The sequence below is a fragment of the Mus musculus genome, chromosome 12, assembly GCF_000001635.26.
Source record: "Mus musculus strain C57BL/6J chromosome 12, GRCm38.p6 C57BL/6J".
In the NCBI taxonomy this organism is placed as follows: domain Eukaryota; kingdom Metazoa; phylum Chordata; class Mammalia; order Rodentia; family Muridae; genus Mus; species Mus musculus.
The window spans coordinates 85710438-85736415 of record NC_000078.6 but is presented as its reverse complement, the minus strand read 5'-3'; the positions used below and the strand labels follow the sequence as shown (position 1 = coordinate 85736415).

General features: G+C 44.7%; 1 non-coding gene across 1 annotated transcript; it reads left to right on the top strand.

The window, feature by feature from the left end:
• The first annotated feature begins 17820 nt into the window (after positions 1-17820).
• Positions 17821-17939, top strand: LOC115488082. The gene has a single exon (XR_003950372.1). It is a non-coding gene; the product is annotated as a 5S ribosomal RNA (ribosomal RNA).
• The last annotated feature ends 8039 nt before the right edge of the window (positions 17940-25978 follow it).

Sequence of the window (25978 nt, the reverse complement as noted above, 5' to 3'; positions counted from 1 at the left end):
AAGCCATAGATCCTACTTCCTGTCAAGTGGCTTCCTCTGCAGCCTGGTTCACCCTACTGTGCTGGCCACAAAGCTTCCAATGGAATTTCATTCCAGTGCTGTGTGTCCCGGGGTCCTGCTCTGTTGACAGAGGGACCTTGGGGCCCATGAATGCTTTGCGGGTCTGGAATCCTATTGCCAAATTTGATGAGTTCCTACATATTTTATAAAGGAAGTAAGGGGTCTGTAGTTTGTAAAAAAAAAAAAAAATCTTTAGAGCAATCTAGTGACCCCCAAGTGTAAGAAATCACTGGTTTAGATGGCTGATTTACATATTTCAAGTATTAAAAAAAATCTACAATGGGGCACATCATTGGGTGTCTGTTGTTAATATCAACACCATGTTTATTTTGTCACTATGGCAACCAATAATATGTAGTTGTATTAGTCGGGGTTCTCTAGAAGAACAGAACTGATAGAATGAATCTATCTATTTATCTACCTATCTATCTATAGAGAAAGGGGAATTATTAGAGTGGCTTATAGAGTGTGGTTCTGCTAGTCTGACAAAGACTGCCTACCAATGAAGTCCCAAGAATCCAGTAGCTATTCATTCCCAAGGTCACATATTAATAAAGACATCAAAATATAAGACTTTTTTTTTGTTTTTTGGTTTTTCGAGACAGGGTTTCTCTGTATAGCCCTGGCTGTCCTGGAACTCACTTTGTAGACCAGGCTGGCCTCGAACTCAGAAATCTGCCCGCCTCTGACTCCCGAGTGCTGGGATTAAAGGCGTGAGCCACCACCACCCGGCAATATAAAACATTTTACAATCTTAAAAAATTCCACAGCCTTAAAAATTCAAACACTTTAAATGTCATTGTCTCTTTTAAAATATCCAGTCTCCGGGACAGTGATGGCACATTCCTTTAATCCTCATATTTGAGAGGCAGAGGCAGGAGGATCTTTGTGAGTTCAAGGCCAGCCTAGTCTACACAGCAAGTTCTAAGACAGCCAGGGCTACACAAAGAAAAAAAAAAAACAAAAACAAAAAACCCAGTCTCTTTTAAATCCAAATCCTCTGTAAAACCTCAAAGTATATTATTATTATTATTATTATTATTATTATTATTCCTTCTTTGGTTTTTCAGGACAGGATTTCTGTATAAGCTTATCTGTCCTGGAACTGGCTTTGTAGATCAGATTGGTCCTGAAATCACAGAGATCCACCTGCCTCTGCTTCCTGGGTGCCTCCATACCCTGCCTTTAACAAATATCTTTGTTAAAAGTTTAAAGTCTCTTGGCTTTGGGCTCCTGTAAAATAAAAAACAAATCAAATGCTTTCTTACCAGGGCACGATCACAGCCTGAACAAAGCAAAACCAAACACCAACAGCGTAAATAACTCGTGTCCAATATCCAGGATTCACCTACAGTCTTCTAACTCCTCCGAAGGGTTTGGGTTACTTCTCTGGCCCTGCCCTCTGCAGCACGCACAGCTTGTCTTCTAGGCTCCAGCTGGCTCCACTCCACCACTGATGCTGTCCTTGGTGGTCATTCCATGGCACCGGCATCTCCAAAATACCGGGACTTCTGCAACTGGACTAATGCACTTTCACCAGTAGCCTCTCCTGGACCTTCATGGTGCCAAGCCTCAACGTCTCTGCATGAGTCCTTTAACCACCTTCACCAGTGGCCTTTCCTGGCCTCTCACAGTGCCAAGCCTCAGCTGCTCTCCATGACCCCCTCACGTCTTTAAAACCAGTACCACCCGGGTGACTCTTACACTACCAAATTTGGCTGTCTACTCAAGGCAAAACCTTGGCGACCTCTGGAACACAGCTCCTGTGTGCTGACTTTCAGGACACTCATTTCCAGAAGATTCCGCTTTAGTAGTACTGACCTATTCTGTTTGTTTTTTAATTTATTTTACATATATGAGTACACTATAGCTTGCCATGGACTCGGCCCAGTCAGCCCCCCTCAGTCTGTGGGAATCAGGGGTTCCGGCAGATGGGCATAGAGTCGGCAGAAATTGGGGTGACAAATAGACTGGACACAAGGGAGTGTGCTGGATCTGAATGTAATTTGTCAAATCATTTGTCTAATCAAGCATCAAACTTTTTACACAGAAGAAAATAGGGAAGTTAGGTGACACAATGACAAGGTACAATGAGGTTACATAAAACAGAGGAATGCAAACATGAAGGACTGGCAGGAACCAGCTGAGATAAAATTCAGTGTTAACAACTGGGAATCAAAAGCAGCTCCACCTAAGGTCAGCTTAATCTTAGAAGTCAGGGGCAAGGGCTTCATGCCCTTGCCATAGTTCCTATTCTAGTCTATTGTATAGTCCACCTCCTCCTTGGGCCATAGTAAATACGGGTGTAACTCAGCTATCTATAGTTCTAAGTATCTACTCTGGTTCCTCCTTAGATCACAAACTTCCTTCTTCCCAGATAATGGTAAATTCCTGTGTAGGGCAGTAATTTAGCTATCCATGCCCAGGGTCGGATTAAGGACTGCCTAGAATCTAATTTAGCTATATGTCAAAAACATCAGTCCTTAGGAGCACTTATAATAAAGCAATATTAAGGGAAAGCACACAGATCCCATTACCAACTAAAGCAAGGACACTGGAGCATTCATTCTACAGGATGCTATGGTTCCAGGAGACTAAGTTTCTGTGAACTTTTCACCTTGGGACAGTGCCCAGGTTTTGGGGGCCTGTCGCGCTTGTCACTACTGAAGTGGATGTAGCAATAGCTGTCCTCAAACACATCAGAAGATGGTTGTGAGCCACGATATGGGTGCTGGGAACTGAACTCAGGACCTCTGGAAGAGCAGTCAGTGCCCTTAACCTCTGAACCATCTCTCTGCTAGTTTCATGGCTCCAGTTAACCAACATCAATTGTCTCAGTTTTATTTCGATGGTGCTGGTCTCTTGTAATTAGTTGACAATTTGGATCCAGCTGACTAGCACAGAGTCTTAATTCAAAATAGCAAATATGCAGCTGGTGGGGGTGTGGGAGTGGCACATGTCTTTAATCCCAGCACTCTCGGGAGGCAGAGGCAGAGGCAGAGGCAGAGGCAGAGGCAGAGGCAGAGGCAGAGGCAGAGGCAGAGGCAGAGGGAGAGGCAGAGGGAGAGGCAGAGGCAGAGGCAGAGGCAGAGGCAGAGGCAGAGGCAGAGGCAGAGGCAGAGGCAGAGGCAGAGGCAGAGGCAGAGGCAGAGGCAGAGGCAGAGAGGCAGAGGCAGAGGAGGCAGAGGCAGAGGCAGAGGCAGAGGCAGAGGCAGAGGCAGAGGCAGAGGCAGAGGCAGAGGCAGAGGCAGAGGCAGAGGAGGCAGAGGCAGAGGAGGCAGAGGAGGCAGAGGCAGAGGCAGAGGCAGAGGCAGAGGCAGAGGCAGAGGCAGAGGCAGAGGCAGAGGCAGAGGCAGAGAGGCAGAGGCAGAGGAGGCAGAGGCAGAGGCAGAGGCACAGAGAGGCAGAGGCACAGGCAGAGAGGCAGAGGCGCAGAGAGGCAGAGGCACAGGCAGAGAGGCAGAGGCGCAGAGAGGCAGAGGCAGAGGGATCTCTGTGAGTTTGAGGCCAATCTGGTCAGCAAAGCCAGTTCCAGGACAGCCATGGCTACATGGAGAAAGCTTGTCTTGGTATGCAGCAGGCCTGTAAAAGCTTTAATTCTCAAGCTTCCTTCCAAGCTTTTATAAGGCAGGCCACCATCACCTGCATTTCTCTCAACTCCTCTCCTCCAGGTTCCCACAGAACCACTCACCAAGTTTTGAACAATCCTGTTTTCTGGGGGGTTTTTTGTGTGTCTTTTCCACCCAAAGCTCCAAAGTCTTTCCACAGTTCTTCCAAAAACAACACGGTCATGCCTGTCATAGTCATGCCCCATGATCCTGGTACCAATTTCTGTCCTAATTAGGGTTACTGTTGTTGTGATAACACATACAGACCAAAAGCAACGAATGTGGAGTTTGTTTGGCTTACACTTGCACAACACTGTTCATCATGAGGGAAATCAGGGCAGGAGTGCAAGCAGGGCTGATCCTGGAGGCAGGAGCTAACCCAGGACCACCTGCCTCAGGATGGCATGACACACCATGGACTAGGCCCTCCTCCTTCCATCAATAATTAAGAAAATACCCTACAGGCTTGCCTGCTTGTAGGCGTTTTTCTAACTGAGGTTTCTTCCTCTTGGATGACTATAGCTTGAGTCAAGTTGATGTAAAACTAGCCAAGATGGGTTTTACAATAGGAATTGTGTATGTTAGAGGCAAATTTTGAGGACTAGACCAAGAAGCCACTGGGTTGATTTTGGCCAGAATGAGGCTCACATTTACTGAGAGGGTTGCTATTCTAAAGAGGATTAAGACCCTTTATCCTCCTTCTATTCACCACATAGTGCTGAGGTGTGGAAAGTCTTTTGGGGTACCACTTGGCAGGAGTCTGACATTGGCTAAGGGCAAAGAAGTGGGCTTCAGACAGGAATCTGACATTGTCCTAGGACAGGGAAGTAAGCTCAGGCAGGAATCTAACTTTAGGCTGTGATAGGAAAGTAGGATAAGGCAGGAATTTTAGTCTTAGGGTGGAACTAGGACTCAGGCAAGATTTTTGGGCTTGGAGGAGAAAGTGGGCTCAAATATTTCGGTCATTATGATAAGCCCTTTGTAACAACTATCAGGAGTAATCACAGGATTTAGCTTGCCCAAAATACTTGCATGTAATTAAAGTGGTATTAAAAAGTGGGTTGGAGCCGGGCGGTGGTGGCGCACGCCTTCAATCCCAGTACTTGGGAGGCAGAGACAGGCGGATTTCTGAGTTTGAGGCCAGCCTGGTCTACAAAGTGAGTTCCAGGACAGCCAAGACTATACAGAGAAACCCTGTCTCAACCACCCCCCCCAAAAAAAAGTGGGTTGGAAAATAAAAATTTGCCTTCAGTCTCAGAATTGACTGGGGTTACCCTACAATGTTGTGTGTCTTTTTTCTTTTTAATCCTCACTCCCATGCTGGAGAACCTGTTGACTGACTGAGCGGGCTTGGTCACTGAGGCCCGTGTCTGAAGGGGAAAAGAACACTGGCTTTCTTTCTTTTTTTTTTTTTTTTCTTTCAATTTTTTATTAGGTATTTTCTTCATTTACATTTCAAATGCTATCTTGAAAGTCCCCTATACCCTCTCCCTGCCCTGTTCCCCTACCTGCCCACTACCACTTCTTGGCCCTGGTGTTTCCCTGTACTAGGGCATATAAAGTTTGCAAGACCAAGGGGCCTCTCTTCCCAATGATGGCTGACTAGGCCATCTTCTGCTACATATGCAGCTAGAGACATGAGCTCTGGGGGGTACTGGTTAGTTCATATTGTTGTTCCATATAGGGCTGCAGATCCCTTCAGCTCCTTGGGTACTTTTTCTAGCTCCTCCATTGGGGGCCCTGTGTTCCATCCAATAGATGACTGTGAGCATCCACTTCTGTAGTTGCCAGGCACTGGCATAGCCTCACAAGAGACAGCTATATCAGGGTCCTTTCAGCAAAATCTTGCTGGCATATACAATAGTGTCTGCGTTTGGTGACTGATTATAGGATGGATCCCTGGGTGGGGCAGTCTCTGGATAGTCCATCCTTTCATCTCAGCTCCAAACTTTGTCTCTCTAACTCCTTCTTTGTTCCCTATTCTAAGGAGGAATGAAGTACCCACACGTTGGTCTTCCTTCTTCTTGATTTTCTTGTGTTTTGCAAATTATATCTTGGGTATTCTAAGTTTCTGGGCTAATATCCACTTATCAGTGAGTGCATATCAAGTGACTTCTTTTGTGATTGGGTTACCTCACTCAGGATGATATCCTCCAGATACATCCATTTGCCTAAGAATTTCATAAATTCATTGTTTTTAATAGCTGAGTAGTACTACATTGTATAAGTACCATACTTTCTTTATCCATTCCTCTGTTGAGGGACATCTGTGTTCTTTCCAGCTTCTGGCTATTATAAATAAGGCTGCTACGAACATAGTGGAGCATGTGTCCTTATTACCAGTTGGAACATCTTCTGGGTATATGCCCAGGAGAGGAATTGCTGGATCTTCTGGTAGTACCCAATTTTCTGAGAACTCCTCTTTCACGGTTCAGGTGTCACGGACCTGGACAAAGAGAGAAGATCCAGAAGGAGCTATGTGCAGGGAGTGAAAGCGGGGAAGTGCTTCTGTTCACCTGCCCATTGATCACACTCATGTCCGCATTTCAGTTGAGACTGAAATCACTAGGCAGCCACACATTTCAGATTGAGGTGACTCCTCACTGCCATAAAGGTCAAACACCCTGTGCTGACACAGCTCCCCCTCCCCCACCGACTTGAGTCATTGTGTCTGAATGACTGTGCTGACACAAACGGGCCTCAGCTGGTGAATCCAACGGACAGAAGAAGTGGGGCACGGGGCAGGGCAGCCTGGCAGAGCAGAGACACTGGGCACAGGGGTTTTCTCTGCTCTGTGACCAGAGAGCTAGCTGGTTGCTTGATGACTAGAGCCGAACACGACAGTACAGAAATTAGAGGACTTGCCATAGAGGAGGTATGGGATGAACTTTGACCCTCACATCAAATGTCTTCAAGGTGATATGTGGAGGCCAGGTGGAACCCCCAAACTGTTGAGAGCTTCCTGTCAATCATTTATGACTCCCTTTATAGTGAGCTTTGGGGGTGCCCAGAGAGGTGGAAGCTTACATCCAGAGATCACAACTGTGCACCCCACTCCTGGCAGAGCAAGGAAGGTATGACCATTGGCCGGAACTTCAATGGTCAGCTCAGCGTGAAACAGGGACCAAAAATTGGCACGTGCAGTTCTCCATCTTATCGCTAGGTGGCAGCACTACCTAGGTGCTGTCCCCGTGGTTCTGTGTACAATGTGGAGCTAGAGAACCTTCCTTAGCGTTTCAAGCCTGGCCCGAAGATCCCAGCTTTGGGGTCAGCGCAGGCCAGCCTGAGTCCTGTGTTCGCACTTAATTAACACGGGCAAACCAGGTAGCGTCTTTTGAGGCTGTTTCTGTATCTAAGATGAGGGTTACAACAGTTCCTGAAAACATCACGAAAAGAAAAATAGGGCCAAAAAGGATGCCACCGGCAGTCTCTGCCAACCCTCGGAGCACATTCACATCCCTCCCCCATTGCAGTTATTTTTATTATTTTGTCCTTCACACTCACCCCAATGCTCACTTCAAACAAGCATATGAAAGCATTTTGAGGTAGGGAGAGAGAGGGCAGGATTGCCATCACTCTGAAACTGTAAGTCCCTTCCCTCTACAGGCTGACTTGGTCATTATGTCTCATAACAGCAATAGAAAAGTCACTAATACAGAGGAGGGAAGAGGGACAGAGGGACAGAGGGACTAGGCCGGTGAAGAACAGCAGAGTCCCAGAATCTTCTGCAAGGGTGCACCTTCAACGACCTAAGGAGCTCCTCTTGACCCTTGTATTTGGTTTCGGATCAAGGACAAGAGACCCAAGTGTGGATCTTACATACCAAAGCAGACCTGGCCTCCAGATTCTCCCAGAATCCCTCAGTCTCTACCTGGCATACCCTGCCCCCAACCTTGAACTTTCTAGCCCAGGGTCTGGGCTTTGGCTGTCGTGTCCCCCCCCCCCCCCAATCTCTTCCCTGTAAAATCCAGACATTTTCATCTCTTTTTTTCCTACTCTCTCAAAATGTTGAAATGTCATTGCAAGTCACCTCAGGCCCTCTTTCTTATCTTCATTGAGTTTATTAATATTGAACTCCAGATTATAAAATGAGTAAAGTCTTTCTGACTTTGAGGGGTAAACTTGACGATAACCCTGCCTAAAAGAGCCACGGAACCCATGGGATATCTGGGTTGCAGTTTTTAAGACATTGGCATTCCCACTTGTGATCCGGCCAAGCTTTTTTTTTCTCACACTTGGCACTGCAGTATTTGGCGGTTCGGCACAGAGAACACCACACCATCTTTTCTTTCTTTTGCCAGGGCTTCAAAAAGGTTAAAAGTAGACAGCGGCAGCTGAGAATCATCTGTGATATGTTATTTGTCCGCTGCCAGGGAAATGAGCCAATTCAAGTCAGATTATATTATATTAAAGTGGGTTTATTGAGAAGCTGCTCTCGGGCAAATTCACTGGCTCCAAGGATTGAGGCCAGGGGAGTCGCCATGGTGAGGGATATGGGAGGATGCACAGGAACACACACACACACACACACACACACACACACACACACACACACACAGAGAGAGAGAGAGAGAGAGAGAGAGAGAGAGAGAGAGAGAGAGAGCAAAACGTTGGAAGGGAAGAGCCTGGGGAGGGGTAGGGGCAGTGTTGGAAAGTTCAAGGCAGGGTTTGCCAGGTAGGAACTGCGGGATGCTGGGAGAATCTGGAGACACAGTCTGCTTTGGTATGTAAAATGTGTACCTCTGTCCCATGTCTCTGGTCTGAAACCAAACGCCTTGAAGAGTAAAGCTTCCACTATATTCCAATAACGTCATCCTGGAGACCAAACCTTCAGTTGTAAAGCTCTGGGGTTTCAAATCCCCAGCCATTATTTAAAGGCAAGCAGCTGTATTTGGTGTAGGACGGACCAATGCGCCTGAAGCTAGAGGCTGAGCTCAGCTTGTTGTCATGGTTCCTGCTAGAAGCAGTAGTGGTTGTCCAGGTCGGCTAGCTGCTCTGGGGACTGGTGCATGGTTAGCAGAATGCCTGGCTTCTAGTAGGGCATAGGCATCCCAGAGCTCACTCAGGGAGCCCTGAGTGTCAGGACCCAGTGTCCCTCTATGGGAAACCCATATATAGCCACTATCTTTGGTTTGTTTTAAAGATTTGTTTATTTATTTAGTTCATGTATGTGGGTACACTGTACTGTCTTCAGACACACCAGAAGAGGGCGTCAGATCTCATTACAGATGGTTGGGAGCCACCATGTGGTTGCTGGGAATTGAACTCAGGACCTCTGGAAGAGCAGTCAGTGCTCTTAACTGCTGAGCCATGTCTCCAGCCCTGTCTTTTGGTTTATGACTTTGCTGGAACAATATGTTTAGCTCACAGATACAAGGGAAGGTACAGAAGGTAGCAGGAACCTGGACAGCTACACGAGTTCCCTGGTCAGGGCTCCTCCTGTGGTGGTGAACTGGCCTCACCCTTCCTTCTCTGAGAGCTTTCTCTTGAAGAGTCAAATTCCCAGGAGATGTTCTCATTGGCTCAGCCTGCATCACATGATTGCACCTTAATCAGATAAATCAAGCCCTCTTGATTATCCGTCCTTTGCCTAGAAGGAGGCAATTCTTTTTTAAAAGTTTATTAGCAAATTCATTATACATAATGGGGTTCATTAAGATAGCCTTATATGCATAATATAGTTTGATCATAATTACCCACCAGTACTATCTTTTGTCCCTCTCCTGTCACTGGTCACCTTCCTCTTTTTGAGGCAGTCCCTTTCTACTCTGTAGGTCTTTGGTGACTGCCTGAGGGCCTTCCCCAGTGGAGGGTCCTTGATGACGGGGCAGCCCGAAGAGGAGATAAGAGGAGGGGCGGGAGGAGTGAGTCAGGCGATGGTGTTCTGGGGAATCTGACAGCTCTGACTGACTAGCAGTCAGGTGCTTCTTTATATAGGTTTCACAGAACAAGGACAGACTAATGGTTATCTAAGAAATATAGATTATGGTTGATTTTTTTTGTTACATGTCCAAGGTTACAAGTTCAGTCACAATTAGAAAATACAAACAGAACCAGGTATTATTATTATTTTTAAAGATTTATTTATTATACATATAAGTACACTGTAGCTGACTTCAGACACACCAGAAGGGGGCATCAGATCTCATAACGGGTGCTTGTGAGCCACCATGTGGTTGCTGGGATTTGAACTCAGGACCTCCGGAAAAGTAGTCAGTGCTCTTCACCGCTGAGCCATCTCTCCAGCCCAGGTATTATTATTTTTATTATCAGCCCTATAACTTCAATTTAAAGAATCTAAAGAATGTCTCCTCCAAATCAAACACATTTATTATATGACAGCCTGCTTGGAGGTTGGCAGTGTTTGCAGTTTGAAAGCACTCCAGACAAACAGAAAATATCTGAATTGGTCTTTTTAGGAGTAACAAATACCAACGCCTAACTTCTTTTACTATATGTTTCATCATCCTTGCTATAAAGTAGGAAAGGTTTATTTTAGTCAATCTCTCTTATTTACTGAGTTCTTTTTCCCGGGAGTGTACCCTCTATGACCCCCTATCTTTACACTACATTTACAAAGAGCTCTAAGCTATAATTAAAAGAGACCTTAGTCTGTAACCTATTCTCCTGGCCAGTCAGAGTTTGTTATTGTCTCTGTTTACTCTCCACCAATTATACTGTTAGAGTTTGCTCAGGGGCAGACACCCCAAGAAGATTCCTGGAGTAATGGCCTCATCTAGCTATGTGCTTATCTGTGCTTATCTCCAGGGCATAAGGCAGACTTCCAAATAGAGCCAGATAAAGTTAATTCTAGGATTTTCCTAAAAAAGACCCAGACATAACTTTTTCAGGAAAAGACATAAAATGAATCATAACGCAGAAAGCCCCCAGGACTTCAACAGACAGAGACCAAAACCCAAAAGTTAGAGACAGAAGGACAGCGGGAAGGACAGCGGTTGGCTTATCTTTGCTGGGACTGTGTCAAGAAGCTGTGCTGGGGACTTCATGACTCTCACCATTTCTGGTGGATATGGCCAGGTCAAGGTGACCTAATGAATTTGGTTACTTACAGGAGTGTGGGTGGAGGGTTATTTACAGCAACATGGGCATCTTACCAGTGGCTACATCACTAAAGAAAGTGCTCCCCCAACCAATCACTAACTACTTACAGATCCTGGTGGCGGGTGTGTGTGTGTGTGTGTGTGTGTGTGTGTGTGTGTTGGGGTGGGGGTTCTTGAGCTCCAGCCTGCTGCTCCCTGACAACAGGGTGTTGACAGAGTCCGGAGAGTGCAACATGTTCTGCCCGGAAGACAGCATTCCCCGATACTCCACCCCTTCTTCTGGCTCTTGCCTTCTTTCTGCTTCCTCTTCTGCATTGCTCTCTGAGCCTTGGAGAAGATGGAATAGCTGGTCTATTTAGTACTGAGCAGTCAGTCAACCAAGCATCCTCATCCTTTGACCCGTTTATGGAGCTCAGCTGTTACCCCGGCCCACCGTGTTTTTGTTGCAGGATTTTCCCTGTTCAATCACATCAGGGCAACGGGAGGCCTGTGATTGGACAGGAAAAGGGAGACAGAGCAAAGAGATAAGGAGAGAGGATCGTCTCAGGGTAGGGAGAGGAGGGTCGATGGCTGCTGACCTGTAGCTGAGTGGCGTTTTCCAGCCACAAGTAGTTATGATTTCACAAGGTTAGAAATATTGGGATAAAGTTTTTTATCATTATCAATTGGCTTGAAATTATTGTATTGGCATCTTGTAAATGGTGATATCATTGATACATAAATCTGATTGGTTAATTAAGCTTTAAGAGTCTTGATTTTACTGGGTTACTGGGTCTTGTGATATGCAACCTCGAGGATGGTCGTTCTATTTGGTTTCTGGAGTGTGGGACCACCGGTCATAGGGGATTGTGACAGGGAGGGAACTAGTGGCTTGTGGGGACTAGCTCCAGAGAGTTGGCAGTGGCGGCAGGAGCGCAAGGGCATGATCTAACCTCCAGAGAGTTGGCAGGTTCATTTCTTAATATTTCCCACATCTTCTCATGCCAAAGCTGACAGCAGGAGTATTCTATTGGCACATACGTTATTTAACAGGCATTGTACATTATTTCCATTTAGTGAAATAACAGTACTTGCTTCCCTGCTAGGGCCCATGCCATTCCAGCCCTAGGCTTTTAAACAGGGATCGGTTCTCTTGATTATTACCGTAACAGACTTGCTACTGTTGTAATGCTGGGCACATCTTGCCTGGAAGGTCAGGAAGGTAGCAGGTAGGACTCTAGGTGACAATCCTTTCCTAGCAGCCTGTATAGCATCTGCTAGGGCCTGCAATGAGGAGGCTGTGGCTCAGTCAGTCCCAGCTTGACTTCTCTATGTCCTATGACCAGAACATGTGGTCTTCAGCATTAAGGTCTTAACATTCTGGTGGGCACTCAACATCAGTATAACTTAAAAAAGAGTCATTTAAAAAGACTTATTATTATTTTAAATTATGTGAACACATATGTGTCTGGGTATGGGTATATGCATATAAATGTAGGTGCCTGAAGACTTCAGAAGGGGGCATCAGATCCTCTGTAGGTGACAATACAAGTGGATATGAGCTGTCCAATGTGGGTGCTGAGAATCCAATTCTGGCTGGACCTCTGTAAGAGCAGTATGCGGTCCTAACCACTGAGCCATCTCATCAGCCCCTAAAGAGGCAATTCTTACAAGAGACACCAGGGTGCTAACTGAGAGGATGGATATATCATCATCATCATCATCATCATCATCATAATAAATGTCACTTTCATCACTTACATTCCAGTTCTGGGTCACAGTTCAGTGACAGACACCCTGTCTGCCGCACCCAGGTTGTAGCCTCAGCCAGAGCCAGACCCCATTTTAGGTTCTCAGCAGTCAGCCCTTCTTAGTTAGTCATAGGGCAGATTCCAGATGTTCATACCGAAATAAACAAGCCTTGAGAATGTAAGAACAAATGGATTCTTCACACTCATCAGTCTGAATAATTCATCAAGTGTACAAGCACATATTAATATTAAACGCTTGTTCACTTAGACACTAAGGGAAAATGACAGTGAACAGGGAGAGTCTCCATCCACCCCTGCCTGGAGGGTGATGCATAACCCATGTCTAACACTGGCCACCACCTGGGTGGCTTTGCAATGCTATGGATGGATTCTGTTTTTTAAGAGTCTCACTATGTAGTCCTGGCTAGCCTAGAACTCAGTACATAGACCAGGCTGGCCTCAAACTCAGAGATCTACCTGTGTCTGCCTCTCAAGTGCTGGGGTTAAAGGCATGAGCCACTATGCCTGCTATCTTTTCCACAAAGAGACAGGAAGAAGGAAGGAAAGAAAGAAAGGGAGAAAAGCTGAGACAGAGGGAGAGAGAGAGAGAGAGAGAGAGAGAGAGAGAGAGAGAGAGAGAGGAGAAGGAGGAGGAGGAGGAGGAGGAGGAGGAGGAGGAGGAGAAGGAGAAGGAGAAGGAGGAGAAGGAGAAGGAGAAGGAGAAGGAGAAGGAGGAGAAGGAGGAGGAGAAGAAGAAGAAGAAGAAGAAGAAGAAGAAGAAGAAGAAGAAGAAGAAGAAGAAGAAGAAGAAGAAGAAGAAGAAGAAAGAGAAAGAGAAAGAGAAAAAGAGAAGGTAGACATTATCAATATGTGAGTGAGTGGGGTTTAAAAGCATCTCACTGAAGACTCAGGGGCAGAGCAAGGCTTCGAGGGCAGAGGAAACCAGAGAAGTAGGGGATGGGCAGAACAGGTACAGAGGAAAGAGAGTTCAGGTCCCTTGGTCCAGGAACTACGGATCCCTCATGTTGAGAGTGACTTTGATAAACTCTTCAACCCCACTCATGCTGAGAACAAGTCTAGACAAGATGCATGGGGTCAAGTCCAACTGATGTGAGTCTCAGTAAGATGAGTAGAGTCAAGTGGTGTGGTGCTGATGTGAGTCTCACTTGCATTGTGTGGGTGCAATGGTACATATATAAAGAGCTACTGTTAAGAATTGGGGGTCAGAAGCCGGGCATGGTGGCGCACACCTTTAATCCCAGCACTTGGGAGGCAGAGGCAGGCAGATTTCTGAGTTGGAGGCCAGCCTGGTCTACAAAGTGAGTTCCAGGACAGCCAGGGCTACACAGAGAAACCCTGTCTTGAAAAACCAAAAAAAAAAAAAAAAAAAAAAAAAAAAAAATTGGAGGTCAGGGCTGGAGAGATGGCTCAGTAGTGGTTAAGAGCACTGACTGCTCTTCCAGAGGTCCTGAGTTCAATTTCCAGCAACCACATGGTGGATCACAACCATCTGCAATGGGATCCTACACCCTCTTCTGGTGTGTCTGAAGAGAGCAACAGTGTACTCACATACATAAAATAAATAAGTCTTTAAAAAAAAGAGCTGGGGCTCTATGTCATGGCTACAAGTTGTGAGATGGTTTGAAAAGTTTGGGGTCAGTATTTTTTAATGCCGCTAGACTGAGAAATAAGATAAGGACTTGGCTTTTCAGAGAAGGAACCTGTAAAAGTAACTGGGGTTTTTTCTTTGTCCCATTTGCTCCCAAATAGTGACAGGATGCTTCTATCCCTGCTATAGTCCATTTTAGGTCCCAAATAAATGACACGGAGACTTAGTAAATTTATTAAAAGGTTGTAAGCCCTATAACTGGGCAGATGTTCATCTGTTCTAACCCTCTACGGCTGCCTACTTCCCAGCAGTGTGATCCTTTATCTGCAGTCTGAGTCTTGCCTTGGCTAGCTCTGCTCCATGTGTGTCCTCATGGCGACTCCTCTTGTCCCTCCACATGTTTCTCTCTCATCTCTCTGGGAACCCTGACTAGGATAAGAAATCGTGCTCTATTATCTCTGTCCAGCTATTGGCTGAATCAGCTCTTTATTAACCAATCAGAGGTGATAGAAAACAATCTTTATACAACATTGAGACTGGAGATGCTTGGCAATGCCAGTGTCCAGACTGCAACCAGATCCCTGGACACAAGTTGGCATCTGAATATACAGTGCACAAAACTACCTCCTAACACCTCCTTCATTAGTTCAACAAAAGCCTCATCTTCTTATATTAATAAACTATAAACAATAATAATTATGAAAACACTCAGGTAAAATTATATTCACAATGTCCAGTCCATTTTTATTTGGCAACCTTGGATAATGTACTCTATTCTCTATCATATTTTGGTAAGTTCAGAGTTCTGTACTTAAATAATTTTCTATTATCGCTTGAGTTTATCAACCTAAGAATATCTTCTTAGACTTTAAAACATTTTCTTAAATCCTGAACAACTTAAGCCTAATTGTGAGACTGTGGCTATCTGTTCTTCAACTCCATCAGAGACCTGAGAAGGGCTAAATATCACCTGAGTGAGCAGGAAGTGCAGAACGAGTGGTTTTCGACTCTACAGAAAAGACAGAGACAGGCGGCTGCCCGGACAGTCACTGAATGCTTATCTGCCACATTGGAGCATCATCCTCAGCCTCCTGGGTCAAAATAGCTGACAGACTTTTCTGCGAAGCAGGAATTATGAAGGACTGCATCCCTTGTCTTGGCAAAGCTCTGCAGTCGTCTTCCCTGCATGTCCTGCTTGTCCATAGCTTGAACAGCATGCTGTCACACTGAAGGCAGGGGCAGTTTCTTGCTCAATGTCTAGCTTCCCACTTTTGAAGCAAACTCCATGTAGAAGCAAACTTGTATGCTCTCTGGCTTCTTTGAAGTAGAATAGGGGTGCTGTCAGGAGCTGACATGTCTCACTGTCAAAAAAGCCTTTTATTAAGAAACAACTTTAAATGCCATATTCTGTGATCTCTGAGGTTTTTGAAGACTATCTATCTATCTATCTATCTATCTATCTATCTATCTATCTATCTATAGTATATCTGAATTATTTGTTTCTAGCTATTTACTATTTGTTCAACATAGGAAATATATTTTTGTAATTAACTAAACTAGTATCTAACATGACCATAAGATTTGTTGACTGATTACTAACTCGCACTTCTTAATTATAAACAGTTTGCAAATAGCAGCTTCACATTGCATTTTTAAGAATTATACCTTAAACAAGAGTTGAAACATATATACAGTATGAAATAACAAAATATAACCTTAAATTTGTATAAATATACAAATTCTGTACCAAATGTAAAATATTTGGTTTATTAATGCTTTTTGGTGAAAAAGTAGATTCGGTTACCTACCCTTTAACCCTTTATCATATCATTCCTCTCCCCCACCTTTTTCTTTTCATCCCTTCTCCCCCCTTTCCTCTAATACTAGGTAGGAGGGAGAGAAAGATAGAGAAAAGAAAAAGAAAGAGAAAAGGAGACCCCTGAATCTAACCTCCCTTACTTTGTTTACTCTCTGACCAAGACCATAAACAACTTGAGACCAATCCCCCTTAAAGGATGATAAACATCCATCACCCATTGAAAGACCAAAACCCACCCATCCCACCTCTTGGAAATGGGGGCATCATTCTCTTAAAACTTCCTCCTGCTGTCTGAGGCAAACAGCTCTTTTGGGGGCTGTCTTAGTCAGGGCTTCTATTCCTGCACAAACATCATGACCAAGAAGCAAGTTGGGGACGAAAGGGTTTATTCGGCTTATACTTCCATGCTGCTGTTCATCACCAAAGGAAGTCAGGACTGGAACTCAAGCAAGTCAGGGAGCAGGAGCTGATGCAGAGGCCATGGAGGGATGTTCCTTACTGGCTTGCTTCCCCTGGCTTGCTCAGCCTGCTCTCTTATAGAACCCAAGACTACCAGCCCAGAGATGGCACCACCCAGAAAGGGCCTTTCCCTCTTGATCACTAATTGAGAAAATGCCTTACAGTTGGATCTCATGGAGGCATTTCCTCAACTGAAGCTCCTTTTTCTGTGATAACTCCAGCTGTGTCAAGTTGACACAAAACTAGCCAGTACAGGGGCCCATAGAAAATTGGCATATAGGCCAGTCTTAAGAAAGCTAGCTGTAAGATTTGTTGTCTACTCTCTATGTGATGTAAAAGTGCAGGGCTTAAGTGAAGTCTTGACTGGGACAGACTGTAAGGCTAGCTATTTTGAAACAGTCCCGGAAGCAAGTTTTGATGAAACAGCTATTGAGGTAGTCTGGGACTAGATCAAGCAGGATGCTGGAATAAATATATCTCAGCATCTCAGCATTCTTTTCAGGATCCGAGAGGGTGAATCTTGTCACGGCCACTTTAACTTCACTGGTATCTGATGCTTTTGTTCTGAAAACATATAAACTTTCACAGGTAATATACATGTTTGTAGTAATATATGTGTGGAATATGCAGTGTGCATAATTCAGTTCAAGATGATTCTCTGCTCTCAGGTCGATCAGGTAAGGCACCTGTATTTCTTTATGAATTAGTTTGGACTGTATAATCAGTCTTTCTGCTATTTGAAAGGATGCCATAAGTCCTGTTGGCCATAAGTTGTGGCCAACAAGATTTATTGGTTATGCGTAGCTGAAGTCCTGGCTGGAGACGTTTTCATGTGATCCTCTTCATGGGATCAGCATTTCATGTTATCTGTTTTGTTGGTCATCTTGATTTCTTACAAGTCTGAAGTCAGGGTCTTCTGGAAGTCTTCTCTGGTCAAATCTAATCTTTATTAGGTTTGAAGGAGTCCATAGCTTTTCTTCTCTTGTTAAAACAAAGATAAAACCTCTTCCCCAACATAACATATTTCCTTCCTTCCATTCTGAAGTTAGGATATCTTTAATATAAACAGGCTGGGTTAGCTCAGCGTTTTTTTTTTTTTTTCCTGTAATCCAATGTCTCTCAACAGCTGTTTTGTTTGCTTGTTTATTTTGTTGTTCATTAGCATTTAAAAAATTTAAAGTTGGGCTGGTAAGATGGCTCAGTGGTTAAGAGCACTGACTGATCTTTCAGAGGTCCTGAGTTCAATTCCCAGCCACAACATGGTGGCTCACAACCATCTGTAATGGGATTCGATGCCCTCTTCTGGTGTGTCTGAAGACAGCTATAGTGTACTCATAATAAATAAATAAATCTTAAAGAAAAAAAAAGAAAAACCAAAAAAAAAATGAAGTTAGTAAAATCTTATGTAATTTTTCTCTGGGGGTCTTTGTTATCCCTTTTCATTTGTTATGCATCCCTTTAAAAACTCAATTAGGTCTATGGCCATACCACCCTGAACGTGACCAATCTCGTCTGATCTCGGAAGCTAAGCAGGGTCGGGCCTGGTTAGTACTTGGATGGGATACCTCCTGGGAATGCCAGGTGCTGTAGGCTTTTTGGACTCCCTTTGCCGGGCGTGGTGGTGCACGCCTTTAATCCCAGTACTTGGGAGGCAGAGGCAGGCGGATTTCTGAGTTCGAGGCCAGCCTGGTCTACAAAATGAATTCCAGGACAGCCAGGGCTATACAGAGAAATCCTGTCTCGAAAAACAAAACAAAACAAAACAAAACAAAAATACAATTAGATCTCTCTACAACTGCTTGTCCTGTAGGATTGTGTGGGATACCTGCAATATGCTTTCTATTGTAGTAGGCAAAAATATTGCTTCATTTTACTAGAGACATATGCTGGAGCCTTGTCAGTTTTAATTTGTAGGGTATTCCCATGGTTGCCATAACTTCTGTTAAATGTGTCATTACAAAACCATCCTTTCCAGAACTTAAAGCTGTGCCCACTGAAATCTTGAATACGTGTCTACGGTATGGTGCACATATTTTAATCTTTCTAAACTCTGCAAATGAAACATATCCATTTGCAAAATTTAATTTCTTTGGGGGACCTTTAGGGTTACTCCTTCCAGTTAACGGAGTTTGATTATACAAAGAACAAGCAGGACATTTCCTTATAATTCCCTCAGTGTGTTGTCAAGTGATAGAAAAATCCCCTTTTAAATAGTGTGTTTTAAAATGAAATTCTGAAGCTTCTAGCAAGTATCCTATTAATGGTTGACCGATTTCATCATGATCTTGTGCTAGAGGGCCTGGCAGACCTGTATGGGATTGGATATGTGTTATATAATGGAGGATTTCTATTTCTGATTACTTGCTGTTGTTGAATAAACAGTGATGTTAATTCTAAATCAGCAGTTTTCTATATGCAAAACAACTCTTTCTGAATATTGAGTCAGTAACTATATTAAGAGATTCACGAAAATCATGATATACCATAAGAATTACATATAACTGTGATTTTTGAATTAAGTCATATGGACTTTGAATTATTTTACTTATATTCTTTTGACTTTTAGCCTGCCTTTCCTGATTTATTTACATAACTTTAGAATTTAGGGGCTCCAGAAATTGGTGTTCCTTTTACTTTATGAGGGGGAGTCCAATTAGGGAGAGGGAGAGGGAGGGGGAGGGGGAAAGAGGGAGAGAGGGAGGGAGGGAGGGAGGGAGGGGGAGTGGTGGAGAGGGGGAGAGGAGAGGGAGAGGGAGAGGGAGAGGGAGAGGGAGAGGGAGAGGGAGAGGGAGAGGGAGAGGGAGAGGGAGAGGGAGAGGGAGAGAGGGGGAGACAGTCATAGTGGTGTCTACCTTTAATCCTACCAGAGGTAGGAGGATCTCTGTGAGTTCCAGATCTGCCTGGTCTACAAATTGAGACATTTTTAAAAATAAAAGTCTTTTCGGGCTGGAGAGATGGCTCAGTGGTTAAGAGCACCAACTGCTCTTCCGAAGGTCCTGAGTTCAAATCCCAGCAACCACATGGTGGCTCACAACCATCTGTAATGAGATCTGAATCCCTCTTCTGGTGCATCTGAAAACAGTTACAGTGTACTTAGATATAATAAATAAATCTTTTTTTAAAAAAAGTCTTTTCAATGCCTCTGCTGTTGGGGAATGTTCTGTGTTCTTGTGATGGTTCATATATGCTTGGCCCAGAGAGTGGCACTATTAGGAGGTGTGGCTTTGTTGGAGTAGGTATGTCACTGTGGAGGTGGGCTTTAATACACTCATCCTAGCTGCCTGGAAGTCAGTCTTCTCCTAGCAGCCTTCAGATGAAGTAGAACTCTCAGCTCCTCATGCCTGCCTTGCTCCCACCTTGATGATAATGGACTGAACCTGTGAGCCAGCCCTAATTAAATGTTGTCCTTATAAGCATTGCCTTGGTCATCGTGTCTGTTCACAGAGGTAGAACCCTAACTCCTAACCAATAGTTGAGCAGTGGTGACGCATGCCTTTAATCCCAGCACTTGGGAGGCAGAGGCAGGCAGATCTCTGTGAGTTCTAGACCAGCCTGATCTACAGAGTGAGTTCCAGGACAGCAAACACAAAGAAACCTTGCTTCAAACAAACAAAATCAAACAATAATAAAACAGAACAAAACAAAACAACATCAACAACAACAAAAACCAAAACCAAAATAGGGGACCAATACTGCGGCCATCAAAGGTGGCCCTGTGGGTTAGCGTTGCTTTCTCTATTGTAGTTAGCAGTTAAACAATAGTGTCAGGGACTGGTGAGATGGCTCAGTGGTTAAGAGCACTGACTGATCTTCTGAAGGTCCTGAGTTCAAATCCCAGCAACTACATGGTGGCTCACAACCATCCGTAATGAGATCTGATGCCCTCTTCTGGAGTGTCTGAAGACAGCTACAGTGTACTTACATATAACAAATAGATCTTTGGGCCAGAGCCAGTGCAAGTGGAGCAGAGCGAGCAGAGTTTCTGAGCCAGCAATCACATGATGGCTCACAACCATCTGTACAGCGACAATGTACTCATATACATGAAATAAATAAATATTAAAAACAAAACAAAACAATAGTGCCGATGGAAGGGAAGGTTGAGATTGTAGCATCCCATGGTTCCTGGTTCCTCTCTGTAAACCTCCCCCTCCCATCCTGGTGTTCAATCTGTTAGAATGATGAAAACTGCAGCTGATAGATGTGGGTACTGGAAACTGAACGTAGGTCCTCTGCAAGCGCAGTGTGTGCTCTTAACTGCTGGGTTATCTCTCCAGCCCCAAGAATGTCTGTTTTGAGACAGAAACTCGCTATGTAGCTCTGGCTGTCTTTGAATTTGACAGGTTGAACAGGTTGCCCTCAAAACTCAAAGAGATCTGCCCGTCTCTTCCTCCTGATTGCTGGGATTAAAGGCATGCACTTCCATGCACGGTTAAGAATGGTATTTTTTTTAAACCATTATGGTTTTAGCCATTTTTTTAAAAAAAATATTTATTTATTTATTTATTTATTTATTTATTTATTTAATATATATGAGTACAGTGTAGCTGTCTTCAGACACACCAGAAGAGGGCATTGGAGCCCATTACAGATGGTTGTGAGTCACTATGTGGTTGCTAGGAGTTGAACTCAGGACCTCTGGAGGAACAGGCAGTGTTCTTAACCGCTGAGCCATCTCTCCAGCCCCCCCCCCCCCCATTTTTCTTAAAATTATCAGTGACCTAGAATCTCTTTCCTTTCTTTCCATGCATGCATGGTTTGCTCATGGTCCTAAGATAGTGGCTCCCTCTCTAGTATTACATCTACTTTCAGGCAAAAAAAAAAAAAAAAAAAAAAAAAAAAAAAAGAGGTGGGGAATGTGTGTGCTCACTGGGATAGCCTCACTGTTTTGTCTTGTTTAGATTTCTTTATTCTTATGTGTATGAATGTTTTGCCTGCGTGTATTTGCACCATGTGTGCCTGGTTCTCTCATAGTTCAGAGGACATAAGATCCCCTGGAATTGAAATTATGGATGGCTTTGAGTCACCCTATGGGTTCTGAGAACTGAACCCTAGTCCTCTGCAAGAACAAGTGCTCTAACCACTGACCCATCTCTTCAGTCCCCTGACAGCTTCAATTTTTAAAGAGCTTTTTTTGTAAGACCTACTTGTTTAAAGTTCATGGTTAGAACTGTGTCACATGGCCAGGTCTAGCTGCAATGTAGGCAGGAAGATGGAACTTATTATCTTATTGCCAAGAAAATATAAGACAATGACCAGTCTCTGCCACCCCTTTCAACCATGGTTGTCATTGACAGGCTTGGCAGCGTTTTTACAGGAGTCTACCAGGCAGACCCCTGAGCACAGGATCCATCTGTGCCTTTTCCTATGAAATTCTCTAAGAGAGGGTTTCTTAGCTCTGCTTACCAGTAGATTACTCAAGCAGTATTCGGTTTTTGTTTATCTTAAGGGAGTTAACTCACATCACATATCAGCATAAAAACAAGATGAGAGTCGGGGGCCAGGGTGGCCACCAGGGACAGCACTCTACTGTCGTGGGGTGGCATGGGCACAGAGATCATGCCCTGCCCCTATCACCTCTGACAGTCGGGAAAGCTGCCCACAGGGTCATGAGTGTGGGAGAGCTGGCCCTACCCCTCACCAGCTGCACCACTCAGGAGAGCAGGCCGTACACCTCATCTAGGCAACACCATGGAGTTGGCCTTGATGGTGGAGGTGTGGGTGAGCCGGTGAGAAGTCATGAGAACAGAGTTGAACCTGCGTCCTGCTGATGGTGCATTGGGTGGCCTAGCCAGAGTAGTACTGCAAGCTCCCCTGGTGATGTAGATAAGGGAGACCCTATTGGTCTAGGTGGACCTGGGCGGGAGTGGGCTGACTAGCTTGGCTGCCTGGTAGGCCAAGATCTGAGTTGGTACACCCTAAATCTATATCATCTGCTAAAAGTTGGGTCACGTGAAAGGGTCAGTCCAGTTGTTCCAAAGCTGCAGGATCTCCATGACACGGGGCAACAACAGGATAACCATGAGGAGTCCTGGTAAGAATCCAATATTGATGGTGTCACAGAAGCCAGAGATCTCTAACCAGACCAATGACTCTGACTCAATGCAACGAATATTTGCAAGTGAAGATGTGTGGACAGAAGGATATACTGTGGGACACACTGTGACATACTACAGCTTTCACAATGAGATGTTTTCTATGCTTTGGGTTTTGTTTGTTTGTTTTTTATGTTGGGGGGGAGGTTGCAAAGTTGAAAGGGGATATGGGAGCGGGACTGGGGTGTATGATGTGAAACTCATGAGGAGTCAATAAAAAGTTAAGAAAGAAAGAAAGAAAGAAAGAAAGAAAGAAAGAAAGAAAGAAAGAAAGGAGGGAGGGAGAGAGAAAGAAGGAAGGAAGGAAGGAAGGAAGAAAGAAAGAAAGAAAGAAAGAAAGAAAGAAGGAAGAAAGAAAGAAAAGAAAGGAGGGAGAGAGAAAGAAAGAAGGAAAGAAGAAAGAAAGAGAGAAAGAAAGAAAGAAAGAAAGAAAGAAAGAAAGAAAGAAAAGAAAGGAGGGAAAAAGAAAGAAGGAAGGAAGGAAGAAAGAAAAGAAAGGAGAGAAAAAGAAAGAAGGAAGGAAGGAAGAAAGAAAAGAAAGGAGAGAAAAAGAAAGAAGGAAGGAAGAAAGAAAGAAAGAAAGAAAGAAAGAAAAGAAAGGAGAGAAAAAGAAAGAAGGGAGGAAGGGAGGAAGGAAGGAAGGAAGAAAGAAAGAAAGAAAGAAAGAAAGAAAGAAAGAAAGAAAAGAAAGAAAGAAGAAAGAAAGAAAGAAGAAAGAAGAAAGAAAGAAAAGAAAGGAGGGAGAGAGAAAGAAAGAAGGAAGGAAGGAAGAAAGAAAGAGAGAGAGAAAGAAAGAAAGAAAGAAAGAAAGAAAGAAAGAAAAGAAAGGAGGGAAAAAGAAAGAAGGAAGAAAGAAAGAAAGAAAGAAAGAGAAGAAAGGAGAGAAAAAGAAAGAAGGAAGGAAGAAAGGAAGAAAGGAAGAAGAAAGAAAGAAGAAAGAAGAAAAGAAAGAAAGCAGGATAATCGAGCCATGAGGAGCAAGCCAGGAAGCAGCATCCCTCCAAGCCTCTGCATCAGCACCTGCCTCCAGGTTCCTGCCCTGTTTGCAAGTTCCTGTCCTGACTTCCCTCAGTGACAAACAATGCTGTGGAAATAGAAGCCAAATAAACCCTTTCCTCCCCAAGTTCTTGTTCATGGTATTTCATTACATCACATGGTGAACTTAACTAAGCCACATACCCCACAAGAGTTTTAGGATTGGCACATCTCTGTCCCCTTTCTAGTCCTACCTCCCACTCTTTGTGTGGTACTGAAGACTAGGGCAGACACTGCTCATCTCTATAGCAACAATTCTAACAAACATCCCTGCATCAGTGTTGGTGACCTAAAATCAAGAGAAACACATTCCTTTGAGTCACGCACTGCCCTTTGGCGGGTCTTAAGGTATTAATTCTCTCTATGCTTACAATCCCTACTCTCAGGAGGATGAGGCAGAAGGATTTGAAGTTAGAAGCCAGACTAGATACATAGACACAGAAAGACTCCATGTCTAAAAATAAATAAACAAAACAAAGCAGAACTGGAAGTTAGTGTTGGTCTTGGTTCCTTAACCCCTTTCATTGCTAGGACTCCCTGGAACAACTTTGGAATGCTGAAATCAGTTGGAGAGAAGGGAACCTGGGCAGAAGGAGGATGGAGACAGCCTACCTGTCCTCCAAGTAAGTGGGATACCCAGATGCCTCACCTCCTGTGTCACAAAACCACAGGAGCAACTGTGACAGGGGCTGGAAGTATACATTCAAATATACATTGCCAGCCAGTTGTGGTCCAGCAGCTGGTAACCTGGTCTGTCTCCTGGTTTTTTATTCCTTCTAGTGGGGCAAGGGATCTTTGGTTGTTGTTGTTTGTTTGTTTGTTTGTTTTGTTTTTTCTGAGACAGGGTTTCTCTGTGTAGCCCTGGCTGTCCTGGAACTCACTTGTAGACCAGGCTGGCCTCGAACTCAGAAATCCACTTGCCTCTGCCTCCCAACTGCTGGGATTAAAGGCGTGTGCCACCACGCCTGGCTCGAGGAAAGGAATCCCTAGGACAAAGGAGGCACACCTCCTCAGAGCCCGCAGTGCTCTGTGTCTCCAGGATGCCCAGACTCCCTAAGCTAATGCTCCTCCCATGGCTGCAGTTCTTTCCAGAATTGTCCTTCCTGGGGCTGGAGTGTGAACAGAGTTTGATGCTGTGGACAGGAGGAGCCAGGGATGGAGCAAGAACAGACTGACTGCCACTAGAGGTCTGTCTCCCCATTACCTGAACTGATCAAATTCCAAGGTGTCTAAAAATCCTAAATTTGAAGCTGGCACATCAGGGCAGATGTGAAGTCATCTTTGCCAGAGAAGAGAACGGTGTCTAGGTATTGAGACCTAGAACATGGGACATTTATACTTTGTCCCAGGTCAAGCAGATGTAAGGGGCAAATCTGGCCTATCAATGTAGTTTGTCGGTCCATAGATTATTTTAGAAATTGGAGAAGAGTGTGGTAGAAGATGTCTGTAATTCCAGCACCCATAAGGCTGAGGCAGAAGAATTGCTTCAAGTTCAAGGCCAGCCTGAGCTATTTAAGTGCCAGGCCAGCCAAGGTTACAGATCCTGAGTGCCTCGAAATAGACAGACAGACTCATAATCCTAAAACTTGGATTTCAATGCTGAAGTGTGGTTCAGTGGCACAGAATGTGCCTACCATATTGGAGGCCCTGGCTTCAACCCTCAATACTGGAAAGGGGTAAACACAGAGAGAGAGACAGAGACACAGAGAGAGAGAGAGACAGAGAGAGAGAGAGAGAGGAGAGAGAGAAAAGGAACTCATAGAGGAATTATGATTTTAGCTTGTCTTACAAACTGGGAGATATAGCAATCACTATACTTACATTATAGCATGACCCCATTGGATGGAGCTACAGAGACATGACATACTATTCATTTGTTATACTCTGATCCACTGCATTCACGGTGCCTGTGTGTACCTAAGAACTGGTCCAGCCATTGGTGTGATGTGTCATTCCTGTACTGAGCAGCTAAGCTGGGTTGTGATGTCTGAACTCAGTGGCTGCCCCTCCCAGTCCCCGTGCAGAGAGACTGCACCTCTGCTGTCTGCTTTCACCAAGCTGATCAGAAAGGAGAAGTGGAACCACCCAGGGTCATTAGAAAGTGGGGAATGAAAGGGGAAGAGGAGTCACTGCTGAGAGATGGGAACAGCGCACGTGAGATCGCATTTCTAGTTCTGGCCCCAAGTCTCATTCAGAAGATGCCCGGGCCAGTCATGTGTCTTGTGCGGGATTTCTAGGGGGAAATCACCATGCTACAGCAGGGGTGAGGGGAGACATCTCTGACTGGAAGGAAGCCTGCCTATGAAAGGCCAAGTAGTGGTCAGCTGCAAAGAAAACTGGACCTAGAGTTCTGTGTCTCAAGATGATGACAGATGACACACGGGGCACCTGAAGTGAGTGGTTTCATGCTGGGGCCGCTGGGTGGGATAGAGGGGCCAGGACCCCCAAATCCTGGTCCTGTAGGGAACTGAAGAGAAGGCCGCTCTCCGTCACAAATCCCAG